The following is a 16,547-nucleotide window of genomic DNA, read 5'->3' as shown; positions in this document are numbered from 1 at the left end:
ACCAAAAGTATTAGAGACCTGGCAGATATTTTTTGTTAAAGCTCCCTCTTCGTGTATTGAAATTTAGTTGAAACCCGCACACTTACAGGCTTCCTTTAACTTACAAATTTAAGACAAAAATACAAAATTTAAGTTGTGAGATCTGAGTTTCTCCTGGCATATATAAATTTCAAATAACTTCCGGGAACTCAACCAGGTCACAAAGTGTTACCTGGCTGAATTCCCAAAAGATATTTGAAAATTTAAATTAATTTCTCCACTTAAACAATTTTTTTCCTAATTTGGAAAGTCACAGAATGCTATCTTTTTTTCACATTACCAGATAACACTGACGTAATTATAAACAGTACCTTCTCTGCTTCAGCTATCTGTATTACGTAAATATTTATTACTAAAACTGCGGAAAAAATGCATTTTTACGAATTGTTTACTCAAAAACTCCAATCCGAAAACTTCAGAGGATTACACAAAATATTGTTTGGTTAATATATTAGTAGTCAGTGCAAACACTGTGGGTAATACTTTTCTGCGTAAAGTGTTAAAAATTTTTCATAGTGTAAAATATGCATGTTGCAACACTGTTTCCAGTGCTCTTCTGTTTATAACAAATGAGTGAGAACTTGCACATAAACCATTCTGCATCAAGTTTTGTGTTTGGTCTGAACTTTTTGTTAGATACAATGTCAGTGAGGAAATACAGTAGTGAAAGAGTGAGGGGTGTAGACCCCCCCCCCCCCCCCCCCCCGCAAAAAAAAAAGCACCACAAGAAGGTGGTGTTTTCGAAAAGTGAAAAACACTTCACAGTTGTGGGAAATCTGCGAGAGTTATGCAGAGATATCTCGGTCCTCGAGTAACAGTATTAGCATCACATCCATTGCGCAGGAATTTCTACACTCACTACAGGAAAAAAATTTACTGACAACCCACCTGAACAATTGCCATCATCCGAATGTGAAACTGAAGAAGATAGTGCACATGTTTATACTCCTAGGTGTGAAGTAGTTGATGTGTTGCATGTTAGCATTTCTACTGTAGCCTCTACTATATTCCCCCCCCCCCCCCTCCCCCCTTAAATGTCCAGGAAAGGTAAGAAGCACAAGAAGAAAACAGTATGAAAAAGTGGAAGAAATCGAAACAGGTTTTACACAAGCACCATCTTCAAAACTTTGTGAAGTGTATAATGTAAATGCACCTGGTGTAGCACCTGAAGATAGTGATATGTACATGAAATGTGATGTGCAGTTTCAAAACCTAAGTACTGCTATTTCACAGCCATCTATACTGAGAACATACTGTTATTGAAACTGATACCAGGTAGCTACTCTAAGCAGCAGATACAAAAATATGCACACACTTCCTCACATTACTTGATTTAAACAGCTTGTAAAATAAAGAATGAGGAGGTATTTGGGCATGCCCAGATTCATACCATGGGCATCCGTAGCAAGATGATATGCTTACTGATCCTCTGGAATATTACCTGAATGATGACAAAAATTGCAGCAGGCAAAGTCCTAAAGAGGCTGATGTTAACTCAGTTAGTGAAAAATGGTCAAAATGCAAGCCAGTGAAGGAAGTATGCACATGCATTTACTGCACTAATCTGAAACTTGTTAATTTCGCCATAAGCAGTGGCACAGGAAAGAAGTACAAAGAGATGGAACTGATGCTTTTGCGTGTATGTCAATAGCCGCAAGATAAATGTTGGTTGCAGAAGGGTGCAATTTGTCATGTCACTGAAGTGATCACTGTTGAAGCATTACACCTTCAGGATACTGGCAATAATGTAACCTATGCATTGTGGGGCAGAGGAAAGTTGATGAAGAAGGCAGTAAAGCCAGAGTAGTTTGTTACAGAGGTCAGGCATTGGGTCACGAAAGGAACAGCTCACCATCATATCATGAGGATTCAGAGACAGGTCATAGCAAAAGTAAAATCAGCCACATACCAGAACACAGACACATTAGTTGTTCATTTCGACTTTGCTGAGAACTGGTATTTTGCTTGGAAGACTGTAATTCAAAGTTACCACTAACATACATCACAGGTATCAATATTCACATGTGTTGCTCACTTCCTTGGAACATCACACTATTTTGCTATTGTCACTGATTATCTCATTCATGACAGTGCACATGCATGCCTTGTTGTCAGCATGATGACATAGCATTTAGAGGCCACGCTTTTCCTGAACATGTGTATGTGACGGATGGTGCAGCATCTCATTTTAAAAGCTAATTCAGTTTTATGAGCTTGGTCAATACTGTAGTACAGGAATTAAGACAAGAAAATGCGTATTTTCAGCAACAGGTCAAGGAAGAAGTGCATGTGATGGGGTAGGAGGTCTCTGTAAACATCTTGCAACAAGATTTAACCTCCAGCGTAAAGCAGTTGATGCTATAAGAGATGCTACTGGATTTGTACACAACATATCTACATTAGTAACATGAAACTCAATTCTAAATTGAAGTACATTAAGGGAATTCCATTTTAAAAAAAGAGAGAGAAGAGTTGTCTGCTATGAAGCCTGTGGTAGGAATTCAATCAATTCACAACTGGGTTGCATCATGGAGCAGCACATACATTGCACGAACGGTTCTCCACAAAGTGCAGCCTGTTACTGTGTGTGAAATGCAGAGACCACAGTATACATTATAAGACTTTGTACTGAGCCACTTCACTTCATTTCTTGCATGTATGACAATCAGTGGTGGGTGGGAGAGATAAGTATGTCTCATGAGCTGCAAGATATGACCGTCTCCTTTATGACACGTCATGGTCCTGCTAATGCTTTCAAGTGGCTATCATCAAAAGATCAGTGTGCAGTTCCAATTTCCCAAGTACTGCTCTTGTTGGATAATCCTAGTCCGTGTGCATATTCACCTTGGCTGTAAAAGTTCAATGAGAAACAGATGAACTCTTTTCAACTGTGCAGTGTTGATTATTACATTGTAGGCAATTTTAATTCGTGGAAAGTCATAAAGAAGTAAAATCATGATAGAAGACAATAATAATTTGTGAATAATATCATAAAAAGAAAAATGGGTATAAATATTCTCTATCTCATTTTGGTTACAAAAAAAGCTTTTGAACAAAATTATGAATTGTTTCCCCACTCACTTATAGTGCTGTAAAGCAATTATTTTGATTCAGAAGTACCAGTTTTGCATGACATTTACTTAAAATCAGCAATCAATTTGTCCATGAGTTTTTGACCTTGAGAATAGAGCTATGTCTACCTAAAAAATTTCTCACATTTTGTACAGACATGTATTGCCCACTCTGACTGTAAATTCCCTAAGTATGATGACCAACTAACATACCATGAAATTTTTAGAACATCTAGATGAGTTTTTTGGAGAAAATAATTTCTAAATAACCAAAAAACTTCAGATTCTTTCATCTTTATGTAAAAATATTAAGACAGTTTCAGAATTTCATGCATTAATGTCATAGCTGACAGTTAGCAGTCCTTTCACTTATTCATTTCTCAAGACAGTTAACATCCTGTGACAATTCATATTTTCAAAACATAATTTTGAAATTCGCAAAAAGATACAAATTTTCATAGTATATTTAAAAAACAACCAATCTCAGAAATGTGTACGTTATTGATCATGTCTCATAGTATGGGAACAAAGTATTTATTAAAAATAAATTCAGATCTCTATCACTTTTGGTTTCTTTACTACAATTTTTCAATTTTCCCTTTCATTTTGACATTTTTCAAATACTCTCATTTAGAGATGTCTGTAGTGTTTTAACAAATCATCAGAAAATAAAAATATTGTAGTTTTGGAGAGCTGTTATGTGGAACTTCACATATATTTTTTCAGCAAACTTTGAAATAGTTATGTGTGACATTCATTCTTGACCTGTATGATTTGAGAGTAAATTGCCCTGCAATAACACGAACAAAAAGATTCCAAATAGAAAAAGAATGATACCAAGAAAAATGAGAACAAATGAAAAAGTTAATATGATGGTTAGAATGATGTGACAATGGAAAAGAAATGAGAAAATTACCTTTAAACCAATTAATTCATATAAAAAGTAATGATCAAAGTCATTTAGATAAAGATTTTCAAAGTCATTTCAATAATGATTTTAAAATAAAAAATTTCGATGTACCCCTGGAGATTTGAGCTCACAACCTTTTGCATGACAGAACTGTACCTTATCCATTACACTGTGCAACAAGACTGTAAAACGCTACATTTTTAAAGCTGTAGACCATCACATAAAACTCTGAAAATTTTTCATCAATTACTCGCAAACAAGGACCCACCAGATTGAATAGCTGCAGGGTGTGATACCTGAGATCTTAACCTACATCACTGTAAGATGGTTTCAGGAAGTCAACCCCAACACTTGGGACCTCTCCTTATTAGTATATCAGATAGTGACAAAACCGTTTTTGTCTGTCTCAGATTAAGGTTATGATCTTAACAATAAAGGAAAAATGTAGTTGAGTGAATTATATTTACGATTTACAGTTAACTGCTGATTACACTGCAGTTACATATGATACAGTCATGTGATTCTTCAGTTTCTCTCTGCAAATATTACAAAGGAAAAGTTCTAAGGCGAAAGGTCACATGTTATATCAGACAACACTCTGGCCATTCATCTGAGAGCTTTTTTCTTCACTGTACATTCAGTTTCCCCACAAAAAAATCTGCTAGGTATCACAAATAACGTCCTTAGAATGGTCATATGATATGTGAAGTAAAAGACATCAGATTTTTGGATCTAAAGCTACATGGGAAATTGTCAAGGTAGGCATACACTGGTTTGTTGAAATATTAAAACCATTGCCCTCTGCGAGATTGAATGCTGCTTCTTGGCAATGGGGACAAGTGATGCAGTAAGGAATGCATGTATGTTGAGGAAGGAGAAATGGGGAATCATCCCACAAATGAGGAAATTCAACAATTTACGACTCTGACAAAAGGGCATATTGTTATGGCTCAGCAACTGGGAAAGAGCATCTTGGAAATGGTAAAGCTAGTCGACTGTGTGCTACTGTCGTGAACATCTATGGAAGGTGGTGAAGGATGAGAGACCTCAAGTAAGTGACGTGGTGTTGTCCAACCATGCGTCGTCAAAGAATATGGAGGTCCAAGGGTTTCCCACTCTGTAAAAATAGATAGGCAGATCTATGTTTGCAGGTCTGAGGACAGTGTACAATGCTGGTGCACGCACTAGTGTTTCAGAGAACCATGCTCAGGACACATTCTTGAAACTGGGTCTCTGCAGCAGATAAACCATATGTATTTCCTTTTTTTTACCCGACTTCCATCAACTACAGTAGCAGAGGGCAAGGGATCATCGACACTGGACCATGGATTGATGGACATATGTTACATGATCAGAGGGATCACTTATCTTCTTACACCAGATTAATAGTCTAGTCCAGATACACCTTCCAGAAGGTGAATGACTACCCAAAACATGACACACCTTGGATGCAGGCTGGTGGAGGTATTGTTATGCTACAGGAGATATTCACCTGGTCTTCCACTGGACCTGTGTTAGTAACTGAAAGCATCATGACAGTTTTTGAGTGTATGAACATTACTGTGAACCACATGCACCCCTCATACTTGATGTCTTCCTATTGGCTACTGCATCTTCCAGCAGGATAAATGTGCATGCCACAGGGCCATAAACAGGGTCTGACTTTCAAAAAACTGTTTATTACCTTCATTTACAAGGTTCAACAACAACAAATACAGGAAGCAGCTCTAGCCAAGGATGAAAAAACAGAAACAAAATAACATTTACATACAATTAGTATGGATATAAGTTTCTCCACAGAAGACGATAATCACTCAGCACGATTTGTCCTCCCTGATGGGTCACTAGCCTCATTGGTAGAAAAACTTTTTAATTCACCATCTAAATCCCACAACACAAAACTTACATTCATGTCTTGATTCCCAAATCTGATTTTTAGCTGTGGGAACACATCTGGGACACTACTGCATGCCAGCTTCATGCCCGCGAATGGAAATTGCAAGACCTACGCGTAGACATCTGGTGCCATATATCTCTGACTGATGAGCACCTGTCGAACCCTCACCACACAGAATCACTGCTGAGGAACGCCATTGTACCAGACACTATTAGGCAGCTGGCCACACTGTTTTGGTTTATCAGTGTACTTGTAGCACATTTGCAGGCGATATCTGCTGTATATTCTAGAAATCATGATTCCAACTATTTGTCATAAGCACTTTCTTCTGTACAGCTACCATGAAGCTCTATTTCTGGGAACCACTGATCAGAGGTCAATAAACAATGTGATGTTCCTTGTCATCTTATTCCATATAGACTTCATGGAAGAGTTTCGCCATCCAGCAATTTATTTTCTGCCTATCATTAATGACATTATGTACTTTTTAACTGGCTGCTATTCAATGGCGTTTGTTTGCCTCACATAATTCAGACAGATTAAAAAAATCTACTCGCCAAGCTGTGCAGGAGGAAAAAAATTTGAAAGATGTGGAAACACCCATTAACAGCCACAAGCAAGGTTCGGGGGTAGGAACAATGTGGGCACATACTTCATATTGTGCAGTGGGTGGTGTTGTTGTGTTGTTTTGGTCTTCAGTCCTGAGACTGGTTAGATGCAGCTCTCCATACTACTCTATCCTGAGCAAGCTTCTTCATCTCCCAGTACTTACTGCAACCTACATCCTTCTGAATCTAGTGAGTGTTGGTGTCTTTAATATAGGAAGGGTGTGTCTGTACTAAAGGTTGCAGGTGTTCAATCGGAGCTTTGAAACCAGCAACTATAGGACCGCCAGGTTGGTTGTGTTTGCAGATTTCAGGAAGAAGGTAAAAGGTGGCAATGGTTTGGGTGGGGTAAGAAGTCCTAAGAACTGAAGTGTGAATCCTTATGAGGGGCCTTAGTTTAAGGAAGGACTGTATGTCAGTTTCCATCACATGGATGTGATACTGATGGCAGATGCTGTATGTAGAAGTGCTCATATGAAAGCTTGGTAGATCCCTTGTCTGCCAAGAGGATAACGATCAAGTCTTCATTTTTAGGGAATGAAGTGCCCCAAATTCTATCTACCTTTCAGCTAGAATTTCCCCCGTCGCTCCTCAGTGAGCAGTATTTTTTTTAAAAAAATCTATTCATATTACATGTTCAAACATTGACCATTTTCGTTGAGAAATTGATGTTTACATCGGGTGTGACATGCACAAGACTTCTGTCATTCTTATCTTGGACATGTCGTTTGTTTTATGGGTGACTCAGGATACTTTTGTTGTTGTTCTACATATTTCATTCTTACCCACTTAACATAATGTTTCCTTCATGTGGCAGAGGAACAATGTACCTATAGGGCCAATCAAAGTGAAATGATCCAACGAAAATTAAGGTGGTTGCTTGACCAATTTTAAATATTTTTTTTATTTGATTACCCTATACTTGAGAATTTCAAAACAGGTTTAAAAAAAATTATCTCGCGTTGTTACTATATGGTGGCCTTTTATATTTGTAAGCTCATGATGGTTTTTCAATTTGGAGACATTAGCATTAATTTGAATATCTATGCACTGGGTTAGGTTAAAACATTGCAACTGAAATGATTGTTTTTAGAAAAATCTCCTCTACGACACTGTTAATTACCCAAAACTCAAAAATAACCAGTCAAAATGACCTTCAAAGTTTGGTATTGAAAATTTAGAAAACCCACTTTTAAGACCAAAACCTAACAACCAAGAAGTGATTTACCAATTTTTTTTCCTCTCTCTAGTTAGATATCATAAATTACTAGTTTTATAGAGCAAGAACAATGACATATGTTTCCTTAATTTTTTATGAATTTTTGACAATCTTTATTTTTTGTAAAGTTTTGGGCTAGTTATCATCGGTGGGACTGAATGTAAGATTTTGATTTTTGCATATTTTGTACACCTTTATGATAGCAAAGTACTGTAAAAATTTCACCACTGATATCTGATTGATAACAAAGATACGAATGTTTGAAAATGAGGAAATAATTCATATTGCACTACAACTGAACTTATGGCTGTTGCCTGATTCATGTGTGTTGTTGGCTGGATGTAATCAATTACTATTGAAGTTACAGTACTGAATTACATGGGAAAACTCGAAACATTACTGAACTTAACAATTTCATTATCTTGACCAATTTAAAATAAAAATTTTCAATTAACATACTTTGAGATGCATTGCTTCCTAATCCTAGAGGTGATTGTTGAGAACACTTATTTCTTCAGACAGCTTTAGTGATATTCTATAAGACCTCCCATTAGCTGTGGTGAGTTCAAACACTGAAAGCTTTCTTAATACGTTTCTCATTGGCATACGAACTTGGTCACTCGTAGATTTCCTGAATGGATTTCTTGGGTCAGCAGGGTGGTAAAAATGCACAAAACATCATTTTTTCCAAACTTATTCTTTCAACCTGTGCAAGCTACTGTTGTCCATCACACACATATTCCACTATGTCATACAATGTTAAAGACGGAAGTAATTTTACTGACACATTGATCCTCATAAATTTCAGTTTATTATGTTACATAGCCTCGAACTAAGTTTTCTGTAATGCCAACGAATTTGTGGAATTGCCTTGCCCCTTTTATTGCTGTACAGTTTTCAAATCTGGTTTAAAATGCCATTTTGATATGGAAAATTGCCTCTTCTTTCTTGATGAGAAAACAGGTGATGCCTTTAATATTATCCTTGAAAAAGGCATACATGTACTCTATTGTAATAATTAGGTCTGTGGTCTATCTCTGTAGGCTGGCTTTATTCATTTCATTTCATGTTTTGTTGTACTTCCTTCTGCATCACATGCAACTTTACCATGGCAAGAGGCAAAAACGTGCCATTCGGCCTCCAACCAAAAATATACTTTGCTGTTGTAAAGATTTGAAAAATTCTTTTTGTTCTTGTATTGACAACCACTTCCATCTGAAGAATATATGAACTTCTCAACCTTGAACAACTTTACTTTTATGTAATTTATTACATACTTTTGAAACACATGGACAACTGAAATGTTGTCCTCCAAGTAGTCGCTTAGAATACAAATTGAAGAACTGCAAACCTCATTTTTCTCATTTTTGAAGTACAGAAGAAATGGATGCACTGTTGCCTGGTCATTGACCCAGTGGTATCCTCATATTTTATCCTTATCCACAAATGTAAAGTTTTCTGCAAAATCAGCTAGGACTATGCACCCAGTTTCATAAAGATGCGACTTGAGATTTTCTCAGTTATCAATTAAAGATTCAAAGTATTCTTCACGAGATATATTGCAGTGGTGTCGGTTGTGACCCTCTGTTTGAAGGTAACATTGTCAAGCATTTCCTCACCAGACTCCTTAAACAATTCAAGAGCAATTTCTTTACCAGGACATTTATCACACAAACTCATCATGCAGTCATAATTACAAGTATCGCAATCCATAAATCCAATAACTCTTTGCAGCTAACATAACTGAATTTTGCACCCGCAATCATCAGTTTGACATTTTGATACAAACATGAGGAGTCAGCCAAAATACACAACTTACAGTGAAGGTAACAAAATTTTGAGCTTCCAATTTTACATTCAGGATGAGCATTTTTGAAAGCCACATAAAGTTCATTTACATCTGACAGCATTAGTCCTTTATGCTTTGTTACTTACTCCATTCATAACAACTCTCTTGCCATCTTTGCTACCTCGGCACATTCTGTTTTCATCATCTTCAAAAAAACTGCTGGATCTCTTCAGCTGTTTCTCCACTTATACCTACTCCTTTCTTCCTTCCTAAAACTAGCAGAATGCCTTGCTCTAAAACTAATTTTCATGTTAGTCTAACCAAATGATCAGAATGTTGAACTCGTGAACTTTTTTTTTCTCTTGAACATGAGTCAGGGAGCAAACTTACAATTTTTACTTTTTCCTCTTTATGAGTCACTGAACACTTACTTTTTAATTTCTCGATTCAGCGATTAAGCTCAAATACTCAGTGTCGGATGGTTCTGGAGATATGTTTTCTTCTTTTTTAGAAATACTGTTGGTATCTGCATTATTAAAGCATGATTCTAAGTCTCTTCTAATTTTGTCTAAAATTCGTTGTACCTTGCTTTCAATAGCTCTTTTTCCGATCCTTACTTTTCTTATTTTCAATACAGGAGACACCACTAAGTTAGAATAAGAAACATCCAACATCCTAATAGCTTCCTCATTAGGAATATAAATGTCATCATCAAGGTTACATGATTATGGTCTTCGATTAACAGTAAATATTCCTGAGTAACAATGTGGGCACAGGGAATATCTAAGAATCACATAAAAATTTCCAAATACAAATGTTCAAGTTTTATTTCCCTCAAACCATTAATAATTGGCTTTTTATGAACTTTGAGTGGATCAGAGCATTTAAGAGAGAGAGAGAGAGAGAGAGAGAGAGAGAGAGAGAGAGAGAGAGAGATTGTACTTCAGAAGATATTTGTTCTCATGATACTCACAAACTGACGATACAAAAGAACCTACTCGCAGTAAATTAAACAAAGTTTGTCTATGTCATTACCATGTTATAAGTCTTTTTGAAACTGAACCATGAACTGTTTTGTCATACACTTCACTTACTATCTGTCCAATAGAGTACTGTTTATCCGTTTTATTGTATTATATTATCTTTCAAACAAAAGCACATAAAACATTCTACACTTTCAATGAAGTATGTACATTCACTCTAACAGAGGTTTCTGAACTAACTGACTACAATAATGCCACACCTAGCAAATGTAATGGAAGTACGCAGTTCACGTATAGGCTTCTCACTGACTACTTGGCTCCTGGGCAGACTTTTAATTCTGTCCACTGAGTTTCTGTACACACTCGTCTTGAGAACTAAACTCATGCACAAAACTGTAGCCTTCTCAACAACTAAGAAATTTCAGACGTTTCTTATTTCCCTTTTATCATTTTGAACTTTTAATAATGTGCTACTTAACTGAGAATAAACCTAGATGTAAATAGACAATTTTTTAACAAAGAACTCAAGAAAAGCTCTGTTGTTTAACATTTTATTAACTAAGGGATGATAGTGTTAATGAAATATAAGTTACAACTAAATTTTGCTACAATGAAACAATAAACCATTTAAATAGGCAATAACCATAACATCAACTGCAGCATAATGTGAGTTACTACCTCATTTTCAAACATTCATATCTTTGTTCACAGTCAAATATCAATGTTGAAATTTTTACAGTACTTTGCTATCATATAGATGTACAAAAATAAAATTTTTACATTCAGTTCCACCAGAGATAAATAGCGCCAAACTTTGCGAAACAAAGGAAACATTTGTCAGTGTTCTTGCTGCATATAAGGCAGCTAGCTTACGGTATCTAACTAGAGGAAAAACACACTGACAAATCAATAACTGGTTGTTATTTCTGGGGCTAAAAAGCGGATTTTCTAAATTTTCAAAACCAAACTTTGAAGGCAAATTTGGCTGGTTATTTTCAAATATAAGGTATTTAGCATAATACACAATGTTGTTGAGGATACTTTCCTAAAAACAACCATGTCAATTGCAATGTTTTAACTTAACCCGATGCATAGATATTCAATTCAACACTAATGCCTCCAAATCCAAAAGCCATCAAGCCCTTATCAATAACGGCGAAAGAATTAAAAAAAAAAAAAAAAAAAAAACTGTTTCGAACTTTTCAATTATAGTGTAATCACATATAAAAATATCAAAATATTTACAAAAGGTCAAGAAACACTCATGTATCACTTCATATGCATTGACAATATAGTATTAAAAATAAAAATAAATATACAACTATAAGTGGCCCAGTTCTTCAGATGTGAGCAACTGTACAAAGACAGACACAGCTTCCATCATTACCGAAGACACAGAAATGTTGTTGTTGTTTTCAGTCCAGAGACTGGTTTCATGCAGCTCTCCATGCTACTCTATCCTGTGCAAGATTCTTCATCTCCCAGTACTTACCGCAACCTACATCCTTCGGAATCTGCTAAGTGTATTCATCTCTTGGTCTCCCTCTACGATTTTTACCTTCCACGTTGCCCTCCAATGATAAATTGGTGATCCCTTGATGCCCCAGAACGTGTCCTACCAACTGGTCCCTTCTTCTTGTCAAGTTGTGCCACAAACTCCTCTTCTCCCCAATTCTATTCAATACCTCCTCATTAGTTATGTGATCTACCCATCTAATCTTCAGCATTCTTCTGTAGCACCACATTTAGAAAGCTTCTATTCTCTTCTTGTCTAAACTATTTATTGTCCATGTTTCACTTCCATACATGGCTACACTCCATACAAATACTTTCAGAAACGACTTCCTGACACTTAAATCTATACTCGATGTTAACAAATTTCTCTTCTTCAGAAACGCTTTCCTTGCCATTGCAAGTCTACATTTTATATCCTCCCTACTTCGACCATCATCAGTTATTTTGCTTCCCAAATAACAAAACTCCTTTACTACTTTAAGTGCCTCATTTCCTAATCTAATTCCCTCAGCATCACCCGACTTAATTCGACTACATTCCATTATCCTCGTTTTGCTTTTGTTGATGTTCATCTTATACCCTCCTTTCAAGACACTATCCATTCCGTTCAACTGCTCTTCCAAGTCCTACAATGTCATCGGCGAACCTCAAAGTTTTTATTTCTTCTCCATGGACTTTAATACCTACTCCGAATTATTCTTTGGTTTCCTTTACTGCTTGCTCAATATACAGATTGAATAACATCGGGGACAGGCTACAACCCTGTCTCACTCCTTTCCCAACCACTGCTTCCCTTTCATGCCCCTCGACTCTTATAACTGCCATCTGGTTTCTGTACAAATTGTAAATAGCCTTTCGCTCCCTGTATTTTACCCCCGCCACCTTCAGAATTTGAAAGAGTGTATTCCAGTCAACATTGTCAAAAGCTTTCTCTAAGTCTACAAATGCTAGAAATGTAGGTTTGCCTTTCCTTAACCTATTTTCTAAGATAAGTCATAGGGTCAGTATTGCCTCACGTGTTCCAACATTTCTGCAGAATCCGAACTGATCTTCGCTGAGGTTGGCTTCTACCAGTTTTTCCATTCGTCTATAAAGAATACACGTTAGTATTTTGCAGTTGTGACTTATTAAACTGATAGTTCGGTAATTTTCACATCTGTCAACACCTGCTTTCTTTGGGATTGGAATTATTATATTCTTCTTGAAGCCTGAGGGTATTTCGCCTGTCTCGTACATCTTGCTCACCAGATGGTAGAGTTTTGTCAGGACTGGCTCCCCCAAGGCCGTCAGTAGTTCCAAAGGAATGTTGTCTACTCCCGGGGCCTTGTTTCGACTCAGGTCTTTCAGTGCTCTGTCAAACTCTTCACACAGTATCGTATCTCCCATTTCATCTTCCTCTACATCCTCTTCCATTTACATAATATTGTCCTCAAGTACATCACCCTTGTATAGATCCTCTATATACTCCTTCCACCTTTCTGCTTTCCCTTCATTGCTTAGAACTGGGTTTCCATCTGAGCTCTTGATATTAATACAAGCGGCTCTCTTTTCTCCAAAGGTCTCTTTAATTTTCCTGTAGGCAGTATCTATCTTACCCCTAGTGAGATAAGCCTCTACATCCTTACATTTGTCCTCTAGCCATCCCTGCTTAGCCATTTTGCACTTCCTGTCGATCTCATTTTTGAGACGTTTGTATTCCTTTTTGCCTGCTTCATTTACTGCGTTTTTATATTTTCTCCTTTCATCAATTAAATTCAATATTTCTTCTGTTACCCAAGGATTTCTACTAGCCCTCATCTTTTTACCTACTTGATCCTCTGCTGCCTTCAGTACTTCATCCCTCAGAGCTACCCATTCTTCTTCTACTGTATTTCTTTCCCCCATTCCTGTCAATTGTTCCCTTATGCTCTCCCTGAAACTCTGTACAACCTCTGGTTCTTTCAGTTTATCCAGGTCCCATCTCCTTAAATTCCCACCTTTTTGCAGTTTCTTCAGTTTTAATCTACAGTTCATAACCAATAGATTGTGGTCAGAGTCCACATCTGCCCCTGGAAATGTCTTACAATTTAAAACCTGGTTCCTAAATCTCTGTCTTACCATTATATAATCTATCTGATACCTGCTAGTATCTCCAGGATTCTTCCACCGATACAACCTTCTTTTATGATTCTTGAACCAAGTGTTAGCTATAATTAAGTTATACTCTGTGCAAAATTCTACCAGACGGCTTCCTCTTTCATTTCTCTCCCCCAATCCATATTCACCCACTATATTTCCCTCTCTCCCTTTTCCTACCCTCGAATTCCAGTCACCCATGACCATTAAATTTTCGTCTCCCTTGACTACCTGAATAATTTCTTTTATCTCATCATACATTTCATCAATTTCTTCATCATCTGCAGAGCTACTTGGCATATAAACTTGTACTACTGTAGTAGGCATGGGCTTCGTGTCTATCTTGGCCACAATAATGCGTTCACTTTGCTGTTGGTAGTAGTTTACCCGCACTTTAATTTTTTTTATTCATTATTAAACCTAATCCTGCATTACTCCTATTTGATTTTGTATTTATAACCCTGTATTCACCTGACCAAAAGTCTTGTTCCTCCTGCCACCGAACTTCACTTATTCCCACTATATCTAACTTTAACCTATCCATTTCCCTTTTTAAATTTTCTAACCTACCTGCCCAATTAAGGGATCTGACATTTCACGCTCCGATCCGTAGAACGCCAGTTTTCTTTCTCCTGATAACGATGTACTCTTGAGTAGTCCCCGCCTGGAGATCCGAATGGGGGACTATTTTACCTCCGGAATATTTTACCCAACAGGACGCCATCATCATTTAACCATAAAGTAAAGCTGCATGCCCTCGGGAAAAATTACGGCTGTAGTTTCCCCTTGCTTTCAGCCGTTCGCAGTACCAGCACAGCAAGACCGTTTTGGTTAGTGTTGCAAGGCCAGATCATCCAGACTGTTGCCCCTGCAACTACTGAAAAGGCTGCTGCCCCTCCCCCTCTTCAAGAACCACACGTTTGTCTGGCATCTCAACAGATACCCCTCTGTTGTGGTTGCACCTATGGTACGGCCATCAGTATCGCTGAGGCACGCATCGTTGGGTGGCTTGCGGAGTATAAATGTAGATGAAGCCTCCCCACCAACGGCAAGGTCCATGGTTCATGGTGGTAGAAATACAAATAAAAAAAAACTACTCCAGCAACTGGAGACACAGTCCATATCAATTCAGGCAGGCCAAGAAACAATCTTACCTTCACAGTCTCAGATGTTATTGAATTTAACATGTGTTAAAATAAAGGAATAAGTAAGGAACACGTATTTTTTTTTAATTTTTTGTTGTTGTTGTTTTGTTTTCTCCAAACAAAATTTCTGCTCCGAGATACAGCCTCCGCAGATGAGACTGTGCATACAATTTTGAAGATGCAAATTTTGGAAAAAATTATAAAATGCCGTATATCTGGAGCAGTTCTAGATATTTTGTTGGTTTTTTTATTTGAAAGATAAGTTAATTGCTTTATGATGACCAAGAAATCTTCCTTTTGGACTTATAAGTCAAAATTCTTTTACTATAGCATTCTGAACATTTTTAAATAATGTATGGAAACAATTTTTTTTTTAATAATGCCAATCTATAAAATTTTGATTTTTTTTCTGTTGATTAGTGTCATACAGTTCTACATTCCCTGAGAAAGAGAGCTTCCACTTTTAGGTTGAAGAGGTTTTATAAACAACTGAAATTTTTGCCATACATAAAACCTGTTTTATTACCACTTTATCACGTAACAGGCTCATAAAAAGTCAAAACCTATCCTTATTTAATATAATTTTAATTTTGGAAAAAAAACCGAGTATCAGATTCATTTTTCAAGCATTTTAAATGTTCCAAAATGTATGTGAAAGGTCCAAAGACTTTAAGGTTTCAATTTATACAACTTCTGTGCACTCTGTTTTGTACAGAAATTGGCCAGTCAATGATCTAAAAATGTGTTCAACTGCCGAGTTATGCCTTCCTGTTGAACCAATAGGAACTGGAGCGCTTACTATCTTCAAAACATTGTGAATGGGAAGTGAGCACTGATGTTGTTGCTGGCCTTCAGCTGGAAACCTATATCCAGCAGTTTGTCCATCTCTGCAATCTACCAGTCATAGTCACACACACGCCACAAATATCCCCCTTCTCAGGTTGTGAATCTGAATATTATCGTGCCGTTTCTGAGATGTTGGCCGAACGAATGAAATTTCTTCTTTCTTACTCTTTAAAGTGCTTGCAATACGATTTCGCCCATCACTTTGAGTCTAAAAATGTGTCTTCTAAATTCATTTCACAGGAGTAGTTTGTTTGGACCATTCTTCTTTTTGCTGCTCACAGAATTCTCAGATTTCCTCTTTGGACAAAAGAACGAGAGCTGTGGATGTGTAAGATTTCACAACTCTCGTAAAATTCTCAGCATTCTGAATCACGGCTGTATTTGGTCTGGAATAATTACGTTTTGTAGCATGA

The 16,547-nt window shown here is 36.9% G+C and overlaps 1 protein-coding gene across 5 annotated transcripts in view; it reads right to left on the bottom strand.

The window, feature by feature from the left end:
• LOC126483834 (E3 SUMO-protein ligase PIAS3) overlaps positions 1 to 16,547 on the bottom strand; it is a 277,101-nt gene that overhangs the window by 252,655 nt on the left and 7,899 nt on the right. Inside the window, exon 1 of one of the 5 annotated variants that reach the window (XM_050107037.1) lies at positions 2,584 to 2,645. The exons of the other annotated variants lie outside the window; for them this stretch is intronic. The gene's annotated coding sequence lies outside the window, so the exon portion shown is untranslated. Of the gene's footprint in view, positions 1 to 2,583; positions 2,646 to 16,547 lie in introns of those variants that run through there. 5 annotated transcript variants of the gene reach the window in all.

The sequence above is a fragment of the Schistocerca serialis genome, chromosome 6 (genome assembly GCF_023864345.2).
Source record: "Schistocerca serialis cubense isolate TAMUIC-IGC-003099 chromosome 6, iqSchSeri2.2, whole genome shotgun sequence".
NCBI lineage: Eukaryota > Metazoa > Arthropoda > Insecta > Orthoptera > Acrididae > Schistocerca > Schistocerca serialis.
Note: the sequence above shows the minus strand (reverse complement) of the source record. Positions and strands in the feature narration are given on the sequence as shown.